This window comes from Psammomys obesus, unplaced genomic scaffold, assembly GCF_907164565.1.
Source record: "Psammomys obesus unplaced genomic scaffold, mPsaObe1.curated_primary_1811, whole genome shotgun sequence".
NCBI lineage: Eukaryota > Metazoa > Chordata > Mammalia > Rodentia > Muridae > Psammomys > Psammomys obesus.
In genome coordinates, this window is record NW_026585504.1 from 31,997,445 (window position 1) to 32,010,071 (window position 12,627).

The 12,627-nt window shown below is 42.8% G+C and overlaps 1 protein-coding gene across 1 annotated transcript in view; it reads right to left on the minus strand.

Moving 5' to 3' along the window:
* Pamr1 (peptidase domain containing associated with muscle regeneration 1) overlaps positions 1-12,627 on the minus strand; it is an 85,738-nt gene that overhangs the window by 19,099 nt on the left and 54,012 nt on the right. The window lies entirely within an intron of this gene.

A 12,627-nucleotide genomic window follows, 5' to 3' on the forward strand; every position in this document is an offset into this window, starting at 1 on the left:
GATAGATAGATAGATAGATAGATAGATAGATAGATAGATAGATAGATTAAAATTAAAAGTCAAAATTAAAATTTCAAAGTCTAACAGATTTTTAAAAAATCATTAATACAGATGTTTCATATTTTGATTACCCTTCAAATAATGAAACCCAATACATGCTACTTAACCTTAATTAAAAGCTTATCCAATATTTTAGAAATACAAGCAGATGATGATCTAATTAATTAACCATCACAAGTCCATCCCTTGCCAACTTGACACTCAAACCTATCACTTTTAAGCCATATCATGTCACCACCTGCTCCCAAAAGGTTCATGTGCATCTCATAATGCAAAATAAATTCGGTTCATTCCTTAAGTCCCAATAATCTCTACAGCCTATCACTACTGTTCAAAATCTCAAAGTATTTCCTGAGACACATGGCAAGCTCTTAGACATATCAGCCACTGTGAAATCAAAAGGTTCCGTATTTCCAATACTGGCACAAAGTAAATATTGCCATAGAAAGAAGGGTGGGACCAGAGCAAGACCAAAGCCCAGCATAAAAAAAGCCAAACAGTGTAGTTTCATGCCCAGCATCTATGGAATATGCTGTCCTCTAGGAGCTCCAAGTGGCTCGGAGGGCCCTGGCCCTGTAGCGTTCTGTTTTACACCTCATGTGGCCACATCCTGGCTCCCTGAACTTCAGACTTCGTCACCAGATTCTCTGAGTCTCTTCAGAGAGCAGATGGCGGGGCTTTCAGCTGCGTAGTCATAATCACATAATCATAGTCATAAAATCATATGCACAAACACATACAGGGAATATAGAAAAGAAAGGAGCTTGGGTCAGAATAAAATAAATGTCCGTGACTCCAGAAAAAAAATTGTTGTGACTTTTGGCTAACCTCACCACTCTCCTTTGTTTTTATTGTCCTTATTCTGCTTCATGTTTTAAATTAATTATTATCACTTATATCCTTCTTGATTTCACAAACGGTCTATAGTGAATCACTGGGTGATGAATGAAGTACATTTGCCTTTTGGCAAAATTTAGACATGAAATATTCGTGAAAGGCAGGTTGCCTGCTGAGGAAAAGTGAGGGTTGTTATTCTCTCTCTATGAGAGTTCCTGGGCATTATAACAAAGGACCCAGGCCCAATGTCAATAGAAGTTACTGCTCTGTGATCTAGCTTTGGCAGCTTACTCTTCACATTCTCCCCCGCACCCCCAATCTCACTCATCACCAAAATCAAGGAAAAAAAAACCCATAACAGTTTGGGTTCTGTTTGCAAAAGGCATTAACTTTCTCACTGAGGCGTCATTAGTTCAGAAACTCGTCTTCACACAGAGCCAATGCTCAGAGACAAGTGGGTGATGGCTGGCCCCTTTTCTCTTCCATGCTTTTTCTTGTTGGGTTCATGTCTGAATTTGGTATTTCTGGTCTAAAGCACGCATGTTTGACTCCCTTGAAGGTCATCACAGACCAGAAATAATAACACCAGCTTAAAAAAGAGGCTTCAGCAACATCTCTTTTTATCCCTTTCCAGTCAATAGCCTTCTGCCTCTCTGATGGTTTCCAGCCCTCTGTGGGTGTGAATGAGGTGCTCCGCATGTGAAGTTATGCTTGGATGGCACACACTACCATTTATTCAACTGGCAGCAATTTGGAGACTGGGCTTAATTGGCTATTTGATCTTCATCAGTATTGTCTTGGGCCTCTGGTACACTGTGTCTTTCAAACACCACTTTCCGGTGCTTGGATGGCCTATTTAAAACTGCCCGTGTCCAAGAGACGGTCAACATTGACAATTTCTCAGAAAGTCTGAGCTGTTTAATTTCTTGTTCCAAATCAACCTGTGATAGAGTAAGTAGGCCACTCATGTGGTCTGATAAGCTCACACAAGAGAGCGGTTGCTGGATCTCCTTGGCAGTAATAACCTTTTTTGGTTTTCCCCAAATTTCAGGAGTTTTGGGGCCATTGTCAAGATGAACAAAGCCTGGAGAAACAGCTTAGTAAGTTAAAGTGCTTGCCATGCAAGCCTGAGGACCTACGTCTGAGCCCCAGAAGGTGCATAGAAAAGGTATGTGGCCCACGCTTGTATTTCCAGCCCTGGGGAAGAAGAGACACAGGAACACTAATTGGTAACACTAGCCAAATTTGCAAACCCAGGTCAGTGAGAGACAGTCAATGACAAACAGGACAGATAGCACCTGGAAAAGACACCCACAGTTGACCTCTGGCCTCTACATATATACCTGGACATGTGCAAATGTGCTCAGACACACACACACACACACACACACACACACATACACACACACACACACACTAACTCTAAATTACTTGGTGAAATAACTCCCTGTGGTTACCAGAGTCAACTTTTAGAAGTATAAAAATGTTCACTATGAACATCCCTGGGTAATGCTGTTGATTAGCTTAAAGAGTTATGAGAGCTCCCTTGAGGTAGAGTCCTGAGGTGCCAAGCACATTCAGTCCTTGGAGCTTCTACCCAGTGCCTGGCATATAAGAGGCATTCAGTGTCCAGTGTGGTGCAGTTTTATAATATTAGCACTGGGGAATCTGAGGTGGGAGGATCTCGAGTTCAAGGCCAGCCTGGGCTACCTAATGAGACTCTTCATTGATTAATCCTCATCACCACTACCAAAGTTCTTATTAGCGAAGGTCCTTGTCAGGAAACCTACCACGTGACCCTCTCTTCTGTACTAGGAAAAGGCAAAGTTAAGAGTGTTTTATGGAGACCCTGCACATCATGTGTCTCTGCTTTATCAGTATCAGTATTGAAGGGACGCTCAAAAACATTTCTAAATTAATCTGTAATGTGAAGGTACCTATTGTGCTGTAAAGTTGATAAAACTGAGCTGGTAACATTACATGAAGCGCAGAGGCTGGGCTATATTAAGAATAGACTAGCTTAGTATAGAATGTCTTACATCAGCTGGGCATGGTGGTGCACACCTATAATCCCAGCACTCAGGGAGGCAGAGGCAGTCGGGTCTCTGTGAGTTCGAGGCCAGCCTGGTCTACAAAGAGAGTCCAGGACAGCTAAGGCTACCCAGAGAAATCCTGTCTTGAAAAACAAGAAAGCAGACAAACAAACGAAGATTACTTACAGAAGGGCTTGCATCTATAGTGCCGGTACTTGGGAGACTGAGGTAGGACATCTGGGAGTTACACATTAGCCTGGCCTATGCAGTGAGTTCTAGGGTCACCCTGGGCTACAGAGTGAAATCTGTCTCAAAAAATATATATACAGAATCTTTAAAAAAGTATAGAGGAGCTGGGGAGCTGGGGAGCTGGGGAGCTGGGGAGCTAGCTCAGTCAGCTCACGAGCCAGCCACACAGGCATACAGACCTGAGTTTGGATCCCCACTGCCCGCTTCCTGTCTGAATGTGGTGGTGCGCTTTATAAGCTCAATACTTAGTGGGTGGAGAAAGGCAGGTTCCCCAAACCTGGCCAGTGAACTTTTTTTCCATGACACAATCTGTCCCAAAAATATAAGGTGGAAAGGGATTGAAAAAGGTACCAGATATTGACCTCTGGACTTCGCAGACACACACACACACACACACAGAGAGAGAGAGAGAGAGAGAGAAAGAGAGAGAGAGAGAGAGAGAGAGAGAGAGAGAGAGGAGCTGGGCACAATGGTCCATGCCTGGAATCTCAGGACTTACAGCTCAAGGCAGGAAGATTGCGAGTTTGAGGTCAGCCTGGGTGACATAGTGAGACCCTGTTTCAAGAAAAAAACATTGTTCTAGCACATGGACACCAACAAGGATGCCTGGGAATTTACAAAGATGACGCTTTCACCTTCTGAACTTGGTGGGGATCAGGCAAGGAACGTTCGAGAAGGCAGGCCTTTAGGAAAGACAGGAGTTTTGTGGCCTACGTCTGGGGATGGAGTTCATCTGGGGCTGGGGCTGCAGGAATGTTTGTTTCCATTTCAGGTTAATTCTTTGGTGCCCCCACTCTCAGTGGGCACACAGCCCACCCCAGCTCTAATGGATTACCTTTTTACCCAGGACCTACATAAAATTTGCCTCCTGCATTAAGTCCTGCCTCAGTGACCTCATCTGCCAAAACAAAAGCCAAGAGGGCAGGCAGATGGACACAGAGCCTGAGCAGCCATCCAGCAGGTGGGCCTTCTCAAATGGTTTGCTCCATCCCTTGTTTGTCGGAGCTGCTTAGCTGGTAAGTAATTTCTATGTCTTCACCTATTTCTTCATTATTTGAGGGAAAACTGTTTGCTAACTGGTAACCAGCAAAACACTTTTCCCCAGTACATGAAATTTCCAGAACTTTACCCTATATGAAACAAAAGACAAAAGAGAGAAAGAAAAGGGTTGAAGGATACATGGAACATTCATTGACTGTTCAATGAATGCTATATGTATGTATAGAAATATATCATAAAGGTCCATTAATTATATAATAAGAAGGAGGAGAAACTGTGGTTGGGGTGTATTATATGAAAGACGAATCTGTTTTCAATAAAAAATTTTTAAAATCTTTTAGCTATATAGGCAAAAAGAAAATGTGATTTAATAATAAAATGAAATTAGGCTATTATAAAATAAAAAAGAAAAGTAAAAAATATAGTCATGTGCTGTATCTTAGTAGGATTCTATCCTAATGTATCATTTACACTACTGTCATTATTCATTATTATAAATAATGTGGAATATTTTAGTGACTTCTTCACTTCAATTTTATAAATTCTAACTAGCATTTTATTTTAAAATGAGGCATCAATGATCATAATTTAAATTAATAGCTCCTAATGCTCAACACTGTCTCACATGGATCACTAAACTGCATCCCACAAACACCATGAGAATTGTCTGGTATCCTAGATACTTTTATTAAATTCAGATAGAAATTCACGCCTATCTAACTGGGAAAATGGAGGCTCATACAAGTTAAGTCACTCATTCAAGGCTGGGAAATGCAGACTCACAGTTAATCCAGAGTCATTCCTCTTATATTACCAAGACCTCACCCGGCTGCACAACACCTCCCATTATACAAAGATGCACCTGTTTGCCAGACGTTCAGGGTAAGAGAAGTCTTTGGAACTGAGAAAAAAAAAAAAAAAAGGTGGTGATTCCATTTTTTAAAATGCCTCACCTGACAGGTCTCAGGACAGCTAGTATCAATCCCACGACCTTTCATTTACCCCTCTATGGCAGGAGACATGGCTGCTGCCCACCAGGGGTCTCCTACATGCTCTTTGCGTCAGCATTCGTGTTTCCGTGGACCCTCCCAAAGTTTCCAGTGGCTCATTCTGATGAGAAACTCGGGCTGCTGCTTTGAAGCTCAAGAATAAAGTGTGCCTCTCATCCTGCTCTTTCTCCCTGGACCTTGGGACAGACCAGTGGGAAACCTTCTAAGACTCCAAAAACCCCAATGAGTCCAGATTCACCGTTTTACTTTAATTGGTGAGGACTGATTTGTTTTGTTCCAAGGAGCGTCAGCGCCTGCAGTGTGAACACTGTGACTGGAGATTTAGTCCATTTCATCAGCCTTCATTAAGATGCAGGGGGAGAGCCCAGCTCTGTCAACTGGGCCAGGGGAACAAAGGCAACATGGAAATTGGAGCAGGCTATGAATCTCTCACTCTCTACTCTTTCAAAACAATTCGGACCATTTACTAGAAGACTCGCTTTGTCCTTGTGCTCCATACAATGAAACAGGAACCCTCAGAGGAAAGAAAAAGCCCCGTTTTCTCACATGGTGGCCCAGGGATCCTGGAGGTCGCTGAGGGTGTTGGCAGGAGGCTAGCTGAGCCTGAGGGCTAAGGAGGAGCCAGTCCCCGTAGTTAGGGCTCTGGGAAGGTCACTGGAGAGCAGGGGAAAGACTTCCACCTTGGGAAAAGATTTGGGGAAGGTGAGGCTGAGAGCATAACATCTGCAGGCTCTTCTGTGGGGGGCTTTGACTTCCTCCTGACCACTGGAGTGAAGTCAGACCTCATGAATCTAACCAGGAACTCTTTCCTCAGAGTGATGGTTTCCTTTGAGTTTCAATCCATTTCCAGTTTTACGACAATAGCCCCTGGTTTCTGACAATAGCCCCTGGCAGCCCATGGGTGCCAGTTCTTATTTTGAAGAGAGGTGGCTGAACCAAGGATCATCCCGTAGATTCGATGCCGCAGTGGTGAGGGCCCACTAAGGGGAAACTAGTTACTTATGGTCAGGGCAATGAAATATCAGGCCAGGGGGAGCTTCAACCTTCCCAGCTACCCCCAAGTATAAGGAATTAATCCCGATGGATCTGTCAATCACCTGGCCAAGGACCATCCTTCTGGAAGGCAGGACCACTCCTAGAGGCAGGCTCACTTGAAACCATGCTAAAGAAATAGAAGAATTACCCCTTTAAAAAGTGTCTGTATTTTTCCTTCCCAGAACTCCTGTCCTCTAATATACTCTGTTAAAGAACACAGTCTGCCTGCTTTTCTAAGTGCCTCCTTTTCTGAATTGCTCAGAAAAGCCTAACCTTTTCTTTTTTTCAATGCCTTTTCTATCCATGCTTTTCCTAACACACAAGGCTTTATTCTTCCTCTAAAGCCCGATCCGCACCATGTGTCTGGTGCTACATGGCTGCCCTCCGTGCTGGCATAACTCAAATGGTATGGCTCCTTTTCCTTTCTTTCTCTTCTCCATTCTCCTCCTCTGGACAGCTGCTGAGAGTTACATCTTTTCTGGTCTGGAATTTTTTTTTTCTTTTAAACTCTAATAAAATTGTCCTCTTTGAATAAACATTGGGATTTCTTGACTTTCAAACTTTTCCTCCCTTTTAATATTTTAATCAGCAGAGAAAAGAAGCCCTAGATGGTATCAGATTGGCTAAAAGCAAATCTTCTAGCGCCCTTTCAGCAATGGCTCTCAAAAATATAATTATGTATGCTCTCTGAGCAAACAGTACAGCATCAGGGAATTTAGTTTACATGTGAACAACAAAATAATGTAAGGATACAGCCCTCTTCATAACAAACAAGCAAAACAAACAACAAAATATTTAAAGCAATATTAAGTCCATCTTAGAAATTAGATGAATGCGTAATTTTCATATTCACCATAGAATAGTCAACAACCATTTTGTCTTCAATGACAAAATGCCTATGTCATTGTCATTGACAACATATTGAAAATTTATATGTGTGCCTTAGTCTACATTTGTTTGAAATATGGTCTCCCCACTGTCGGAGACAACATGGTTGCAGAAGCAGCTGCTTGACACAGATCTGACTGTTGGAGCACCATCACTCTGGAGAAAACATCTCTGGATTACCAGTCCACAAACGGTGTTGTTTTTTCCTATATGTCTGCCTGCTTTGTTTCTTACTGTGATTCCATCTTTTTCCTCTAATTCAACCCTAGTCAATGCAACTGGTAAGATTTCGAGGGGGACTAGAGGAGAAGAAAATGGCTCAGAAACAACCACTATGGAGGAAGCGTTCTTCCTGGCTGTAAAGGCAGTGAACCCTGAATTGTCTGAACAAGAAATTGAATTTAGCTTTTGTGCTAATTGTTCCCTGAAAAACTTTAGTCAGTTCATGGGTATCAAACAATATCAGGAATTGTTTGAGTTTCCACACTCAGCCCCCAGACTGCTGCAGTCAGAAAGGAATTAGACCCGAGAGAAGCTACTGGACTCATACGAACTTCCTTTTCTAGAAAGACTTGGTCATATGGACATGATCCTTGGGATAGGATAGGGAGATTACAGGAGATTATCGTTTATGAAGAAGAGGCTAGAGACTCTCTGAAAGGTCACTCCTATAACAAAAGATGCTTAGAAAAAGCTCAGAACCTGCACAGCTACAAACAACAGCTAAGAATTAAGAGTAGTCAAGTTTGTTCAGCACTTCTTTGTTTTTATGCTACTTATTGCAACTGCAAGATTTTGCCCAGATGACCTATGATGTAAAGTTTACCTGAGAAAAGCATTGAGTTAATGATTAAATATGCTTGCTTGCTTGCAATGGAATCACTGTACCGTGTATGTAGAGGACAGCTTGCTAGGTTCTGTTCTGTGAGTTCTTGGGGTACAATCACTGTACCATGTATGTGGAGTACAGCTTGCTATATTCTGTTTATTCTCATTCATGGGTGTTGGGGAGAAGCCAATATTTTGGGGAAAGACGAAAAGAGTTTTGATTCAGGTAGAAAAAAATGTATAAGGAAACGATTTAACAATAGAAGACTGGGATTGACTCTCTGCTCTAAGAAATATAGAAATAAAGAAAGAAGAAGGAGAGAAAGAGAGGACAGAAAAGGAGAGAGAGAGAATATGAGCAGACAGCAGAGAGACTGCCTCCCAAGAACAGACTCTTGAAATGAGTTATCTGTCAGATTGTAAGTGATTTTCTTTCACGCCAATCCATTCCTCCTAATCTTGAGACCCACAATTGGCTGAGGCTGGTCCCCCGCACCCCATCTTGTTACTGCTGGCACTGGGACCAGATAACAGCCGCATCCCTCTGCTCATAGGATGCACCATTCACCCAATCTGCATCCAAATCACCATCTTCCAGCATTGCCAAATGTATGTGTGGACATGGAGGGCAAAGTTAACCCAGTTGAGAGTCACTGGCTTAAAGTGTGATTTATATAACTAATTTAACTTTGCACGTCTTAGAAAAAGTCTGAGAAAGATAGACCCAGTGTTCCGCAAAGTAGTTCCTCTGAAAACACACAGGTCAGGAAAAATATTTCACTTTTATTTTATGTGCCTGATACTGTTCGACTTCTTAAAAATAATCGTGTGTTTGATGTATGCATGTGTTTGTGTATATTAATGTTGGTATGCAAAGGTTAGGGGCACGTGTATGGGAAGACTGAGGACAACCTCCAGTATCGGTCCTTGCCTTACACCTTTGAGGCAGGGATTCTCCACCCACCACCTCCTCCCCCACCCCCTGCCACACACACACACACACATACACACACACACACACACACACACACACACACACACTGCACACACCAGGCCCACCAGCTTCCAGGAATTCTTCTGTCTCTATCTTCCATTTCCCCTCAGGAGCATGGAGATTACAGAAGCATTCACTAAGGCATCTGGATCTATGTGTGTTCTGGGCGAGGGGGTGGGGGGGCAAGGGTTGAAGTGAACGCCTCACACTTGTGTGTAGCAAACTCTTGACCTATGGAGCAACCCTCCTCCCTCAAGCCCCCATTTGACTTTTTAAATATATGTTTCTTCTGGAGTTAAGTGAAAAATCTATTCTTATTCCACTCCCATGTGTGGCCAGGAGAGATAAAGGGAACCATTCAAGTCAAGCACAGTGTTTGGAAACGGGGGGTGGGGGCAGATGAACCTCATTTAGGGGAAAGGGCTTAGTGTTGATCAGAGGTCATCAATCACCTGGACTCTCGCCGTGCTGCATCGTAAGATCTGCGTCTGAGATACCACAAAATATGTGAGGAATGTTCAATTCTGACCCCTGGCTCTGAATTTGCTGGGGACCAGGTTTAAAGGCACGTCAGTAAAGGATAGTGCTGCCTTTGGGGCTCTTGAAGCTGCCTTTAAAATCAAGTTCCAGGTCCAATTTGGACAATTTGGAGTTTGGAGATTCTCCAAATGCTTGCCTGCATTTCCTGTTAATTTTGAAAGAATTTCCTCTGGGGAGATTGTTCCAGCCCATTGATACCCTCAGAGGGAAATAAATATAATCCCCATCAGTTTTGCCCTCCTTGTGGACATACTTCCATGGACAATGGCTAAGATCGGTTCAGAAATTACAAGGTAAATGGCCATGGCTGGGTTTTTGTTATGTCTCCCTAACGGAGTTAGTTAGAATTCATCCTGAACTTCCCATCAGGAAAAACAAAGCTGGATCTTACAGAAAAAATGATAAAAATTTAATTTCCTATATCGATGTTAGCAAATCACCGATGAGATGTCCACACTCAACTCTTCACCCAGCTACAACTACACAGAACTGGGATGGGAATATCACAGTTTTCTGTATTTTAAAAACTGGAAATGGAGAATTAATATATATGTTAACATATATATGGAGATGGTCAAGGGAATTATTATGTATTACATATGTATATATTAATATATATTATTACATATTAATATTATATTATGTTGATATATTATATATTATACATAATATATCATATTGTATATCATATAATACATATAAATATATATATATATATTTACATTATAGAGGCTCACTCTGACCATGAAGAAACATTCTTTAAAGCCTTGACTATGGGTGCTGAGTAGGAATGGCCAAACAAGGGTCTACAATGACTTCCTTGAAGTATATTTTCCTCTTACAGAATCTTTCTCTCTCTCTCTCTCTCTCTCTCTCTCTCTCTCTCTCTCTCTCTCTTTCTCTGCATGTCCACCTGCATGCCAGAAGAGGGCATTAGATCATATTATAGATGGCTGTGAGCTGCCATCTGGTTGCTGGGAATTGAACTCTGGACTGCTGGAAGAGCAGCCAGTGCTCTTAACCACTGAGCCATCTCTCCAGCCCTGTTTGTTTGTTTTTATTTATTTGTGGCTTTGTTGTTGTTTGCAGGGCTGGGGATTCATCCTCAGGCCATGCATATACTAGATAAATCACAGAGCTACATGCCAGTCTTGCCTGGTATTTACAGTGATTTGAGACCATTGATTGAATCAAGTTACAATCCATGTGCCTTTTGCTACATTATTTTTTCATGATGCTTGTTTTCCTTTTGATAGAATAACTTTACTGAGAAATCCAGTTTTGACTCACAAGCTACCCATGCATAGTTTGGTCATAACTTCTGGAACAACTCAATCTTCTCTGCTGATTTGAAACAGTTCTTAAAGGCATCTGGACTGTGTGGTCATGTTTTGCTTTTTCCTAGTTCTACCTCTGTTTATCAAAACTGTGGCTGGACACTCAGAAATGAAGCCTTCCTCTTCTTGATTTCCCCTCCTGAATCTTGGTTTGCTGTTGTTGAAAATCTAGACCGATATACAAATCCATAAAGCAAGGGAGAAGCCACACTCCTCTAGTCTGCCCTATATACAACACAGAAGCCGAAAATGAGGGCGGGTCCTCATCCGCCCAGCATCATTTCTAAGCCTCTTACACAGTGACATTCAGGCCAGTTGAGCCAAACCAGGGGTTTTAGCAGAATACAGCGGCATACTCAGAGACCCACTGTTGAACCTGTAACTCCCACCTGCGCTATTTGGAAGGACTGCTAGGGAACATATACCCAAAAAATCCATCAACTTTTGAGACAGCGGAGATGCACAGAACAGGTGTGTTGGTTAGGAATGACCGCAGAAGACACTGTTGGTCATTCTCTGCCCTTGGAGCCCTTCCTCTAGATCCCGTGTTCCCCTTTTCCTCCCCCCATTGAATTGTGTAGCCTCTATGATTTCAGGAAACTGATCCTTGGTTCCTGGAACCACGTTGAACATCTGCTCAGGAAGCTAGGCATATGTTCTAGTTTCCTTTCTGCTGCTGAGATAACGTGCTCTGGCCAAAAATAACCTAGGGAGGAAAGGGTTTGTCCCTCTTACACTTTCTGGTCACAGTGTACCACAGAGGAAAGCCAAGACAGGAACTCAAGTCAGGAACATGAAAGCAGGGCTGCCTGCTGTTCTGCACAGCATTATCTCCAATCATGGAACTCGCTCGCAGCCAAGGAAGTGCATCACAAACCATGGAAGGAGGCTACCTGCTGGCTCATTTGCAGACTCATGCTTAGTTAGCTTTCCTATAATGCCCAGAAACACCAGCCCAGAGAATGGGGCCAAGCACAGAAGGCTGGGACCTGCTGCATTCATTAATAATGAAGACAGTGCCCCACGGACAAGCCCATAGGCCTGTCTGATCTTGGTAATCCATCAACTGAGACTCCCTCCTCAGGTGATTCTAGGCTGCGTCAAGCTAACTAAGACAGCATGCCAGAATTCACATTGCCCTATGGTAGCTTGGCTAGTGACTAACTGCTATGTGGATAGAAGAGCCCAGTTCCCTTGTTATGCTTCACTGGCATATTTTGTTCCCATCAATCAGTGGGCTTAAGATTTTTCTTGAAAACTTGTCTCTTGACTTCTCTCCAATTCTAGGTCAGTCCTCCCAAGCCATAAGAGCGCCTCTGAGAAGCTTGTCCTTACAGCCTTACTTGAGCACAACCTTTCTCTGGATCTGTTTTGAGGGGCTCTGCCTAGGACTCCTCTTCTTGTTGTCCTCTGTTTGTCCTCAAACCTTCAGTCTTGCTCTTCACACCTCCTTTAGTACGGTTTTTCATCTCAGGGTGATAGTTATAGACAGTGGCACTAATTTTAGGTCTCAAATTCCTGCTTGAACACATGTTATACATCCCATCTCGGATACCAGACACCATAATAAATGATTTCCGGTCACAATAGTGAATTTCCTCTTTGCCAATGGCATGGTTCTCAGCACCACACAGCAGGACTGGGCAGTTGTGTTACCATAGTATACCCATGATACTTCCCAAGACCAAAGGATACAGCCTGTTAGATGTATGCTTAAACTCAGCGAGTTCAAGTTTCTCTCTCCTCTGGCAAAGGCTCAACTCTAGTATCAGAAGAGAATTATTTCCTGCCTTTTTGTTTGCTTGTTTGGTTGGTTG